Raw genomic sequence first — 13,577 nt, forward strand, 5'->3', positions numbered from 1 at the left:
GGCAGCGCGTGTTAGGCGCAGACTTATCCCTGCTTAGGATTCGGGATAAACTTCCTAGGATGAATCCTAGATTGACAAATTTTGGGAAAAGATTGGTGCGGGAAAGGGAGAATTTTATATTCTATTTCCCGGTCTTCTTTTAGGGTGAAGGCGAACCCGAATACAAGGAAGGAAGAATTTTATATTCTATTCCTTGATTCTGGAAAGGAAGAATTTTATATTCTATTTCCAGCGAAGAAGAAACTAGAAGTGGGGTGTCCACTCCGAGAATCTGGAAAATCTAGATAAACATACCTTTTATAGGATTGGTTATCTAATCTGAAGATGAGTTTTTTTCGTTTATCGAAGTGAAATTTCAACTTCGGTTATAACCATAAGAAGGCTTAACCAAAGAGAAAAAGAAGGGAGTTCTTTCATTTATCGAAAGGGGACTCTGAACTGAAAGTGGACCTCTTGTCTATGGAAAGAGTCAAGAGGGCCAGATGGACATTTTTGGTGGACCCACTGTCAATTGAAACTGATCAGTGAGGGATTTTGGTGGTAGACAATGATTTTGGGTTATCCTCTAGAATATTAAGTGTAATATTCTTTGAGGAACTTCCCGGTAAATGGGTTATCCTGAATGTACTAGGGATAATAATTTTTCAAGAACTTCCTATTTATTGGCATTAATTGCCTGGCGCCCTCTTGAGTAATCAGGCGATATGCACCGTTTGAGTAGACTGTGTCTATCACAAACGGTCCTTCCCATTTGGGTTCAAATTTATCTTTCTTCTTGGAGTTGAGGATTATCGGTCGGCGAGCAGCGAGGACCAGATCTCCTTCCTTGAAGCTTCTCTGTTGGACTCTTTTGTTAAAAGCCCTAGATATTCTGGCTTGATAGAACTCAATGTGTTGTTGAGCTTCCAAGCGCTTTTCATCCAACATTTCGAGTTCTTCGAGATGTTTCTGATGTTGTTCTTCTGTCGTCATCTCGGTTTCGAGGGCGATCCGAAGGGATGGGATTTGGATTTCCAATGGTAGCACAGCTTCACATCCGTATACCAACGAATATGGGGTAGCTCCCGTAGGTGTGCGTATGGTGGTGCGATAAGCCCAGAGTGCTTCACCGAGTTTATCATCCCAGTCTTGTTTATTAGTCTTCACGAGCTTTGATAGGATCTTAATGATCGTCTTGTTAAACGCCTCAGCTAATCCATTCGCAGCGGGATAATAAGCTGTTGACGAAACATCTTCAATTTTGAACTTATCACAAAACCTGATGAAAGCATTGCTTATGAACTGTGGACCGTTGTCATGAATGATCCGTCTTGGCACGCCGTGTCTGTATATGACATGATGTTTGATGAAATTGATAACGTTGTTCGTCTTCACTTCTCTAAGCGGAATCGCTTCAGTCCACTTTGAAAAGTAATCCGTGATTGCAAGAATGAATCGATCACCTTTGACTGAAGGGGGAAAAATAGGACCAACAATGTCCATACCCCATGTCTCGAACGGCGAAGACGTGGTTGACGTGTGTAAACGCTCTGGTGGTTGGTGCATATAATTTGCATGTATTTGACAAGCATGACACTCTCGGGCGTATTCGATTGCGTCACGAACCATTGTTGGCCAAAAATATCCCATTCTCCTGATGCGATCATACAGTTTGGGACCGGGCTGATGTGCACCACATTCTCTTTCGTGTGCTTCCTTAAGAACTTTTTCTGCTTCTTTGTTCGAAAGGCATCGGAGTAACAAACCATGGTACCCTCGACGGTATAATGTATGGGTCTCAGTATTATAGAAGAATCTTGGTGCTCTTCGGCGGATTGATTCCCTTTCTTTTACATCCTCTAGCAAAATACCATATTGGACGTAGTCAATGATAGGAAAGCGCCAATCTCGGGACTCAGACCCAATTTGAGTTGAATTGACCTCCTTGGCGCTTATGTTTCCATCATCTTCCTCTTCAATATCCATATCGTATATGGGTATGCAGAGTTGATGCGTCTTTACTGTGACTAATAGTTCAGTTTCGGGAGGCTGCGCAAGTGATACTGCTAGTGCTGCCAGTGCATCCGCATAAGCATTCTGGAGACGAGGGATGTATTCAATAAAGAATTCTTCAAAAGAATCTGCCATTTTGATAGCCTCCTGGTGGTACGTGATCAGGTCTTGGTTCTTGACTTCATACTCTCCACGGACTTGATTGACTATCAATTGGGAATCCCCAAAAGCTTCGAGATATTCGACCCCCAGCTCCTTGGCGAAACTGAGTCTAATGAGAAGCGCGTTGTACTCGGTTACATTATTAGAACACGGACTAGTCAGTGAATAAGCCCGAGGCATCACATGCTTCCCCGGGGAAATTAAGACAACTACAACTCCGGAGGAGACTTTAGGACATCCGGGAGTTACTGCCCTATTAACTGCCCTCGAAGCACCATCGAAGTATAATTGTCATATTTGTTGGTATGATGTAGTGTTAACCTTGTGGGTTTCACCTAGCAAGTCATCATATACTTCTGCCGTATCCGTTGTCGGGTTTGCCGCCAAAAGATCACAAATCGTTTGTCATTTGATCGACTTCCATTTCGCTAACCGCCAATTCATAGAGGCCGGTTGCGTCATAAACACCCGTACTGGATTAACGTTGGAAATGACGTAAATCGTCTGTCCAACCAAGTAATGCCGCATCTTTTGCATTGCGAATACCAATGCGAGGCATTCTTTCTCAATCATCGGATATCGAGACTCAGCGCCTATCAAAGTCCGACTTAGGTAGTAGACTGCATGTTCGTGACCATTATCATCGTCTTGTGCTAGTAAGGCACTTATTGAGTGGTTCATCGCCTTGAGATAACCCTTGCAATCCTCTGAGCTCCCTTAGATTTCTAGGAGGTTGTAGTTCGTGTATCGCCTTCACTTTGTCAGGATCGATATGTATACCTTTAGTGGTGACGACGAATCCAAGGAATTTTCCGCTGGACATTCCAAGGAATGATTTAGTGGGGTTCATCTTCAATTGATGACTCCGCATGAGATCGAACATCGTCTTCAAGTCCTTGATGTGATCTTCTTTGTTGCGGCTTTTTACAACCAAATCATCAACGTAGCATTCGACTGTTTTCCTGAGATGTTCTTGGAAAATCTTAGTCATTGCTCGTTGGTATGTGGCGCCTGCATTCTTTAGACCGAATGGCATCACCGTGTAGCAGAATACACCGAGGGGCGTTCTGAATGCTGTATGCTTCTCGTCATCTGGGTGCATCTTGATTTGGTTATATCCTGAAAAACCATCCATAAAAGACATTCTCTCAAATCCGCACGTATTGTCGATAATGACATTTGTGATTGGGAGAGGAAAATCGTCTTTTGGACATGCCGTATTCAGGTCTCTGAAGTCAATGCAAATCCTGATTTTACCGTTCTTCTTCATAACTGGAACGATATTGGCTAACCAGTCTGGATGTTGCTCCTCTCGGATGAATCCTGATTCGATCAATTTCTTAACCTCTGCCTCAATGGCTTCCATAATCTGCGGACGAAACCGTCTTTGCTGTTGTTTGACAGGTTTGGCATCCGACTTAATATCGAGGCGGTGCATTGCCACATTGGGGTCGAGCCCTGGCATATCTTCATAGTTCCACGCGAAGACGTCAATATATTCCCTGATGAGAGTAATTAATTCTTCCTTCTCATTTGGGGGGAGACTATCGCTGATGAATATAGGCTTTGGGTTGGCCTCGTCACCCATGTTAACTTGGACTATTTTATCTTCAGTGGGGGGTTCTCTCTGTTCGAACCTATCACCATACTGCATGTTCAGGTGATGAACCCACGGGTCTTCCCAAGTTGGCATTTGATCATCGTTCTCCATTGTGGACGGATCAGCTGTAGCTATGTTCGCCATTAGGGCTTTGAATGCTTCTCCCAGACTTGTATCGGAATCCCATTCCGAAGAATCTGACGGGTATCCATCTTTGTACTGCTCAGATGATTGGTTATTGATTAACCAGCAACATTCGTCTTCTGAAGAAGATTCATACCCTAACCCTCGTCTGTATTTATAGTAATCGTCCGGTTTCCCTTTTGGTACATATGCCGCTTTGGCTGGAATACGAGGACCTCGATCGAAGTATAAACCTTCTCCGAGTGTGAAATCATATCCCTGTTTTTCCATGAGCTTGCGCGCTTCCGGGCTATACTTAGATAAATGCCGACCAGGTTTGTCATCATTCTCATCCTCCCTTAAGAAATGATCTGGTAATGGAGAACCCTCTCCTTTACCATAAATCACTTCTCTTTCGCCTCCTATTTTGGTAGGAATGACCAGGGTTATTCCGAAAGAATGCTGGGGGCGTTTCTTTGTTATATAGGACGATCGAAGCGGCATATATAAATCGGGATTATCATACAAATCTTTTATCATATCATCAAGAGACAGGGAGTACTCTAAATCGTTATTTATTTCATTATTGGCAAGTTGCCAGTTACAACTGCCCTCTGACGATTGTTCATCGTCAAGGTTGATTACAAAGGGTACAATGTCGTTTAAAACATAACCTCCATTGTAATCAAATCCGGCTTCGGTATCAGCTTCTTCTCCGCTGTCCGTGCCATGGGCCGATGATTCAGTATCGGATTCGTTACCATAAAGGAGAGAATCAGTGAAATAATTCTCATACCCTTTGAATGGTTGCTTATCCGCGACCACCGTCCTAACCTTATTATCAGTGTCGACATACTTTAAACACTGATGGAGTGTGGAGGGAATTATAACATTACTATGGATCCAAGGCCGACCCAATAGTAAGTTATATGAAGTCTCGGCATCAATCACATAACATGTGACTTCCGTCTTCAAATCACCCATTTGACATTTTATCCGGATCTTACCCAAGGGTCTTGACCCGCTAGTGTTGAATCCATAGATAACAGTGCCTGTGGACGCCAACTTACTAACTGGAATGTCGAGGCTATGCATCAAGCGAAGCGGCATAATACTCACAGCAGAACCCGGATCCACTTGGATTTGGTTGACTGTGCTGGAACCAATGTACCCAATGAAATATAGGGGTCGATCATGGTTCGAATTCTTCGTCTGCATATCCTCTTTGGTGAAGGTAATGCAGGGGAGGATTTTAGCCACTATATTGCAGTGTTGAATTAACGGTTCTGGTCCTTCAATTGCTGGCTTGATCCGAGTAAGGAACACTTCTGAATTGGCCAATGCTTCTTGCAAGGCTTCCCTTGTTTCTTTGGACAACCGTAGCAACTCATACAATGTTATCCGCGTTGGAATATTAGCCAGTTGAGCCATAATATCGAAGACGTGCGGAGTGTTCGAGCTTTCCGGTTTATCTCTTCCAATCGGACGATTGAAACGAGACTGCTTCGGATTTTGAACTTCCTGGGGCCTCTTTTCTTTCTGCTTATCAACCGGCTGTCGTCGAGCTTCTTCAACAGGTCTAGGAGTCGTAATCACACCCAGCTCCGTGAGAGTTTTGGCTGGTCCCCGTTTAGTTACCCCCTGCTCAGCTAACTGATCACTAGGTGATGGGTAGTTGAAGTGATACTCATTTCCGCTTCTAGTGGCAAAGACTTCTTGTTCTTCTTCAGAGAGCGGGAAGGTAGGAGCTTCATTACCATCCTCTTCGAAGATCGCGGAGGTAGCATTGTAGGACTTGCCTTTACCCTTTCTGGTCGAGGAAGTCGTCCACTGATCGTCGTCAATAAGATCAGGAAATATCCAGAGGATTTTGCCGTTTGGGGCTGTGTGTGGCACGAGTCCTTTTTGGCGCTGTCCATGTGGGTCGTCTTTCACTATCTTCATTTCTACTTTGGTGATGCATTCTGGTTTAAACCATGTTGTGGGCACCGATCCAAAGCTGATTGAAACCACATTTGCTCCAACATTCTTGGACGGCTTCGGGGTTATGACGCCTACATCAATTAATGCCTGGATTTTATCCTTGAGGTGGTAGCATGACTTGGTAGGGTGATGGACCGCTCTATGGTATGCGCAATACTTCGGATCCGTCACTTTGCTAGCCCCTTATTGATCCACGATCGTCGGCAGCTGGATTTTGTTATTCTCCAATAGGTACTTAAAGATGCCGGGAACTTCGTCATCTTTGAAAGAGTACACTTTAGGAAATCTTGGCTCCGAAGATTTCTGCTTCTGAGGTCGTTGTTGCCATTGCCCCCGAGATTGCTGTGGTGCAACCATTCCCTTTATTAGATATCGGTAAGCCTATAATAAAATTCATGGAAATATCTGCCCACTTCCATTCAGGAATGGGTAAAGGCTGTAGGGTTCTCGCGGGTCTTTGATATTCTACCTTCACTTGCTGACAGGTAAATCACTTATCTATATACTCTCAAATCTCCCTACGCATGCGGCTCCACCAAAAATGTCTCTTCAGGTCTTTGTACATTTTGGTTGTGCTTGGATGCACTTTGTACCTGGTGCGATGCACCTCATCAAATATGTCCTTCTTCAGCTACGGATTATTTGGCATGACTAACTGGCCCTTCATTTGAAGACTTCCATCTGCTCTAACAGTCCAATCAGCCTTAGGCTCTTTGGAAATCTCCTCCTTTTGGGTTTGAATCTAAGAGTCTTCCAGCTAAGCTCTGACCACTTTATCAGTCTAAGATGGTTGCACGGCTAAAGTTCCTAAAAATGGACTGCTCTCGCCTATCTCTGGCATCAAATTGAATTGGCTAAGGGTGTGAAGATCGAATAATGAACATCTCATAGCTAAAATCTGATGGCGACGCTTTCTACTCAATTCGTTTGCTACAACATTTGTCTTCTACGGATTATACTGAATCGCGAACTCATAATCCTTAATGAACTTGACCCATCACCGCTGCCTCTGGTTAACTTCCTTCTGGGTCAAGAGATACTTTAGACTCTGGTGGTTTGTGAACATCTCAAACTGTACCCCATAGAGGTAATGCCTTCAGGTCTTCAGTGCGAAGACCACTGCTGCTAACTCCAAGTCATGTGTGGGATAGTTTTGTTCATGAGTCCTCAATTGACTTGAAATATAAGCTACTACTCTCTAGGTATGCATCAAAACACCTCCTAGACCCGATAATGATGCATCCATGTAGACGACAAAGGTCTTATCACTGCTCGGGATGATCAACACCAGCGCTATAGTCAACTTAGTCTTCAAAGTCTCAAATGTTTTCTGACGCTCCGGTCCCCAAACAAACTATACACCCTTCTTCGTAATGCGTGCCAGTAATGTGGTAGTCTTCAAGAAGTCCTAGATGAACTTCCTGTAATAGCCGGCCAGACCCAAGAAGCAACGAATCTCTGTAATGATTTTTGGCGGCTCCCAATCAAGTACTACCTCTACCTTAGCTGGATCTACAACTATGCCCTCCTTGCTGATAATATAGCCTAAAAATCTGACCTCGGATAGCCAAAACTCACACTTGCTAAACTTAGCGTACAACTGGTGCTCCCACAAAGTCCATAATGCCAATCGAAGATGCTGCTCGTGCTCTGCCTCCAATCTCGAATAGATAAGGATGTCATCGATGAATACGATCATGAATTAGTCTAAATGTAAACGAAAAAACCTGGTTCATCAAATCCATGAATACTGTGGGGTCTGCCCATATGGCATGATAAGGAACTCGAAGGACTCATATCGAGTCAAAAAGGAAATTTTAGGAATATCTATCTCCCGAATCCGCAACTGATGATAGCCACAATTATGATCAATCTTTAAGAAATACTATGCTCCCTATAACTGGTCGAATAAGTCATCAATTCTCGATAGTGGATACATATTCTGGATGGTGACCTTATTCAACTTACGATAATCTATACATAAGCGCATACTACTGTCCTTCTTCTTCACGAAGAGAAACGGTGCTCACCACGAAGAATGAATCTGGTGAATAAAATCCTAAGATAAAAGCTCGTCTAGCTGTGTCTGTAGCTCCCTCATCTCAATAGATACCATACGATAGGGTGCTCGGGATATCGGTGCTATGTCCGGATGCAACTCAATGCAGAACTCAACCTCTCTAACAGGAGATAACCTAAGTATATCCTGAAAGACATCCTAATACTCTGAGACGACTTTAGTCTCATATAAATTAGCACTCTGATCCCTCAGCATCACCTCCTCGATGTACCCCAAGATTGACTCTACAAACTGGTTGCCCTGTGAGGTTGCTACAATCAACTCAGACCCATCGGACGCTCGCAAGCTGACTGTTTTAGCAAAACAATCGATACTGACATAGTAGGATGATAGCCAATCCATACCAAGAATGACGTTAAAATCCAACATTCGTAAAATGATCAAATCAATGATAAACTCAGACTCATCAAGACTGATGACACATTTCCTATAGATACTCTCTAATAGGGACACATCGCCTAAAGGAGTAGAGACTGTTAATGGTACATCTAAGGGATGTGCTGCAAGCTGAAGCCTATCCATGAAGGTATGAAAAGTAAATGAATGTGAAGCTCCTGAATCAAACAAGATCCGAGCTGGAAATGAGTTCACAAGGAACGTACCTTTCACTATAGCTTTGCTCAAACCATGATTATGTGGTACGACTACATAAACCCTGTCGGTGGCTGAAGACTGCTGTGTTGAACCTGGTGGAATGTATGGGACAATCTATCACTAAGGTATCTCCTAGAAGGTGTGGATCTGTCCTTCTGGCCCCTCAATCCTCAGAATGGTCGGCAGTGCCTTAATCCTCTCCCTGCGGTTGCTGACCCTGTCGATGACTCGACTGCAGCTGGCTATGTCCACGACCCTGCTGTTAGCCCTAGCCCCTACCATGCTGGCCTCCTGCTAGTCAATTGTGATAATCCTTTGCCCTTTGTTTGATCTTGTTGTAGTTGTAACAAGCACCCTAAATCTTGCATTGCTGAGGCGCTCTTCAATCCTGCTACGACCCCTTCTTATATGGTTCTTACTGCTGGTGTTATGAATCCTTGCCCCTCTACTGGGGTCCTCCGGGTCCTACAATAGATCTCTTGCCCGTCCCTTTGTCACCATGCTGTCTTGCTTTAGAGGTTCCTTCCTTATTCTTCTGAAGGATTATAGTCTCTGTCTCCTATGAAATAGCAGCGTCAGCTACTTCTCGCACTAAACGAAATCTTCTAGAGATGAGGTAGCAGCAAAGGCTTGGTCAAAGCCCCATAAGAAGCATCTAAGCCTGACGTTCTTCGGTCTGCCACATGCTCGTGAAGTGAAGTAAACTCATAAATCTGCTCTTATAGTCAGCTACGGTCATGTCTCCCTGCTACAGTCTGGATAGCCCTAGCTCTTTCCTGGCCCTTGCCGTGGAAGAGATGTTCTGCTCGTCGATAAAGTAAACAAAATCTTCTCAAATAAGTACCATTTAGTGTTTTGGGGTGAATTGAAGCCTATACCATCCTCTGGCATCACCCTTAAGGCTGAAAGCTACCAATCTCTACTTCTGCACTGAATCAACATCAAGTAGATCGAGAATATTCCCTACGTCTTCCTTGCACTTGTGGGCTACTAGTGAGTCTGATGATCCCTAAAATTTTGGTGCCATCATCTTCTGGTATCGCTCAACTAGACGGACCTAAGTCTCCTGCTTTGTGGCTCTATCGGCAATTAGTAGTAGTGTAACTCCTGGTGTACCCTCTGGGGACTCCTCTGTGATAGGTATAGCTGGAGTCACTAGTGGTGGTACTACAGGTGGTAGTGCTACTGGTGGAATCTGTTCGCGGGAAAAATTGTTGCTTTCTTCATTAATGATTCCATTGTACACTCTTGTAATAGTCTATCGATTACAAAGATCCGGTCTTTTTATAAGATCCGGTTACAACGAAAATCAAATTTGAAAAGAAATAAAAATTACAACTTTGTTTCCTTGTTTGTCGAACGAATCGCGAGCTCCTGTTTTGCGGTCGCTCGCTTTGTGGGTTCTTTGCCTGCGCCGGGGTTGTTTGCCGTGGACCACCGCGCGATCTAGATCCGGTCGGATCTACGCAGTACAACGGGTATTATTTCACCAAGGAAATAATAGCCGGGGAGGATTGTTTCACCAAGGAAACAATCGTCCAAGTCTCGGGATCTAAGACCAAGCTTAGATCCGGAGTGTAGCAATGTAGATCTGAGATCCGATCCTCTCGAACACCTGCCTTATTTGACGTTGATGATCGCCGAGCACCAGATCTGGATGAGCAAGTCCTTGATGTCCCAAAGTTGAGATCTTTTTTAGATCTGAGTCTCCAATCCTGCAGGGCTTCGCCTCCTCCAAAATCCAACCTTTTGAAATGAAGAACCCCTTGGCCTATTTATAGGCTCTCGTCACTGTGCCCGTGCCCGTGTGCACGTTCGGTGAGCCGACCTCCAGGTGTTTGTCGTTTTGCCTCTTTGTGCCCGTTTTCCGGTTTTGTAGTTGATAGGTTCGGATTCGATTTGCTGATCTGATTTGGCAGTAAATCCGGATCCCGATTAGGCAGTAAATCCGCTTCTGAGTTGGAGTCCGAAACCGATCTTGATTCGATCGTCATTCGTCCGAGTATGCCTTTGGTTGGATGACTCGTTGACTCTTCGAACACTTGGCTTGATCCCGCACGCGAATGGACGTATTCCGTTGCTTGCGTGCGATTAGTCAATCTCGTCGTCTCGTTGGTTTGTCGGTTTGTGCCGAGCTGAGCTAAGGGACCTATAAGCAATTTTATATGCCTACAGATACCCCCTCCAAAGTATTTCAGTCTCGTTCTTTTATAGAAGAGTCTGGAATACTTTGGATATGATTGTCCCCACCTTCAGTCGGTGTAATGGGACCTTGGAATGACTTGTGTTCTTGATTCCTTCAATCCTTCAGGCTATTCGGTGCTTTGTCGAATGTCTGTAAGGGTTCCGGTGCTGCATTTATTGTCTGACCGTTTGTCGGAAATTTTGAACCTTGAAGTCGATTCCTGATTTTTGATCTTCAGCTCGTAGAATTGACCATCGATTGCTGGCGTCGAGTTTTTATGTGCAACGCGTTGTCCGGCGTTGTGTTGTTGAGTTATCCTTAAGAATATTTTTTAGAAAAATACTCTCCAGAAACTTCTCAACCAAAATTAGGGAACAGTTTATACTCATATACCTTATTGGAGTAAGAAGCAGTTTATACTCGTATACTTTTCGGAGTATTGATTCTTTCATTGCAACGCATTGATAGGCGTTGACCTAGGGTTACGCGTTGTCCGGCGTTGACCCTGGGGTTTTGACCGTCGTACGTTGACCTTTTTGCTTGCAACGCGTTGACTGGCGTTGACCTAGGGTTATGCGTTGACCGGCGTTAACCCTAGGGTTTCGAACGTCGTACGTTGAATTTTTGCTCGCAACGCGTTGACTGGCGTTGACCTAAGGTTACGCGTTGTCCGGCGTTGACCCTGGGGTTTTGACCGTCGTACGTTGACCTTTTGATCGCAACGCGTTGACTGGCGTTGACCTAAGGTTACGCGTTGTCTGGCGTAGACCTTAGGGTTTTGAACGTCGTATGTTGCTCAGGTCACGAGACCAACTAAAGAAGCTGATGCGTCAGTGACTTTCGTATTTATAGGATTTTTGGCAAATCCTCAGCCATCAACGGGTTTGATGCGCCTTTACCGACTACCGTTTGAGTCGGGCTAGCATGCGGATTGTTTTAAGTCCGTTCCGCATGTGACGTTATGCTAAAAGAGTTAACTCTTTTAGTGCTACGATATTGAATACGTAGACTTCGTCTTTCTCCTGTGAAAAGACTAAACAGCAACGTGTATCAGACGTTGACTTAGGATTTTTGGCAAATCCTCAGCCCTCAACGGATTTGTCATGCTTTTACCGATTACCGTTTGAATCGGGCTTACATGCGGATTGTCTTAAGTCCGTTCCGCATGTGACGTTGTGCTAAAGGAATGAACTCCCTTAGACTTGATGCTACGACTTCGAATACGTAGACTTCGTCTTTCTCACGGGAATAGACTACCCGGCGACGCGTGTTAGGCGTTGACTTTAGGATTTTTGGCTAACCCCAAGCCTTTAACGGATTTGATTAGCCTTTACCGACTACCGTTTGAGTCGGGCTAGCATGCGGATTGTCTAAATCCGTTCCGCATGTAACGTTGTGCTAAGAGAGTGAATTCTCTTAGACTTTGTGCTATGATGTTGAATACATAGGCTTTACCATTGTTATGGGAATAGGCTACCCAGCAACGTGTATTAGACGTTGACTTATCCCTACTTAGGCTTCGGGATAAAAATACCCCAGACTGGTATTCTGGTGTCTTTTTCAATCGGTAAAAGACTAAACCGGCGACGCGTGTTAGGCGTCGGCATATCCTTTCTTAGGATTCAGGATGAAATTCCCCATGCGTGTAAGGCATGGATTTTGGTGTTATTAATAACAACCTGCCACAATGTTGAATATGTGGACGGATGTTCTTTTCAACGGTTAAGAACTAACCGGCAGCGCGGGTTAGGCACAGACTTATCCTTGCTTAGGTTTCAGGATAGAATACCCCAGAATCGAACTCTGGTGTCTTTTTGTGCGGAAAAAGACTAAACCGGCAGCGCGTGTTAGGCGCAGACTTATCCCTGCTTAGGATTCGGGATAAACTTCCTAGTACCTGTGAGGCACAAATTTTGGGATTTGAAAAAGGTGGTGTCTTCTCTTGGGGCAAAGACGAACCCGAAATGGGGGAAGAATTTTTATATTCTATCTCCCGACAATGAAGAAGAAGAATTTTATATTCCATCTTCAACTGGAAAGGAGACTCGAGGTGGGATCTCCACCTCCAGAATCCGGAAAGGTGAAACTGAGAGTGGGATCTCCACTCCGAGAATCGAAAAGATTCGGATAACCCTAACTGTCGGAAGGTTTGATTACCGAACTAAAGATGAATTTTTCGTTTATCGAGAGTGAATTGCGGTTTTGGTCCTAACTGTAGGAAGGTTTGACCAAGCAGGAGTTTGAGATGACCCTAACTGTAGGAAGGTTTGATCACTCGATTTGAAAGTGGACCTCTCGTTCATTGGAGGAATCGAGAGGGGATTTTGGTTTTGGTCCTAACTGTAGAAAGGTTTGACCGAATGGAAGGTTTAAGACGATCCTAACTGTAGGAAGGTTTGATCGCTTGATTGGTGGACCTCTCGTTCATTGGGGGAATCGAGAGGGGATTTTGACTGTGGTCCTAACTGTAAGAAGGTTTGACCAAGTGGGTACTTTACGTCCAGACTCTAACAGAGAGAGTGTTGAGTGCACAGACACGGTGAGAATTTGAATGGGAGTTCTTATTCATTACATTGCTGTGGTTTTGGGAACTTCCCGTTACATAAATCGTCCACCCCCAGTTTCCTCTGCGGAACTGGTTCGGACATTATTATCAGTTACCTAACCAGGTTATCCTTAAGAATATTAGCTTAATATTCTCCAGGAACTTCCCGTCAAAAGTGGGGAAACAGTTTAGACTCATATACCTATTGGAGTATCAGGGAGTAGTTTAACCTCTTATACCGGTCAGAGGATTTGAGAAACAGTTTATACTCGTATACTCTTTGGAGTTATAAGAAGCAGTTTATACTCGTATA

This window comes from Asparagus officinalis, chromosome 8 (assembly GCF_001876935.1).
Source record: "Asparagus officinalis chromosome 8, Aspof.V1, whole genome shotgun sequence".
In the NCBI taxonomy this organism is placed as follows: domain Eukaryota; kingdom Viridiplantae; phylum Streptophyta; class Magnoliopsida; order Asparagales; family Asparagaceae; genus Asparagus; species Asparagus officinalis.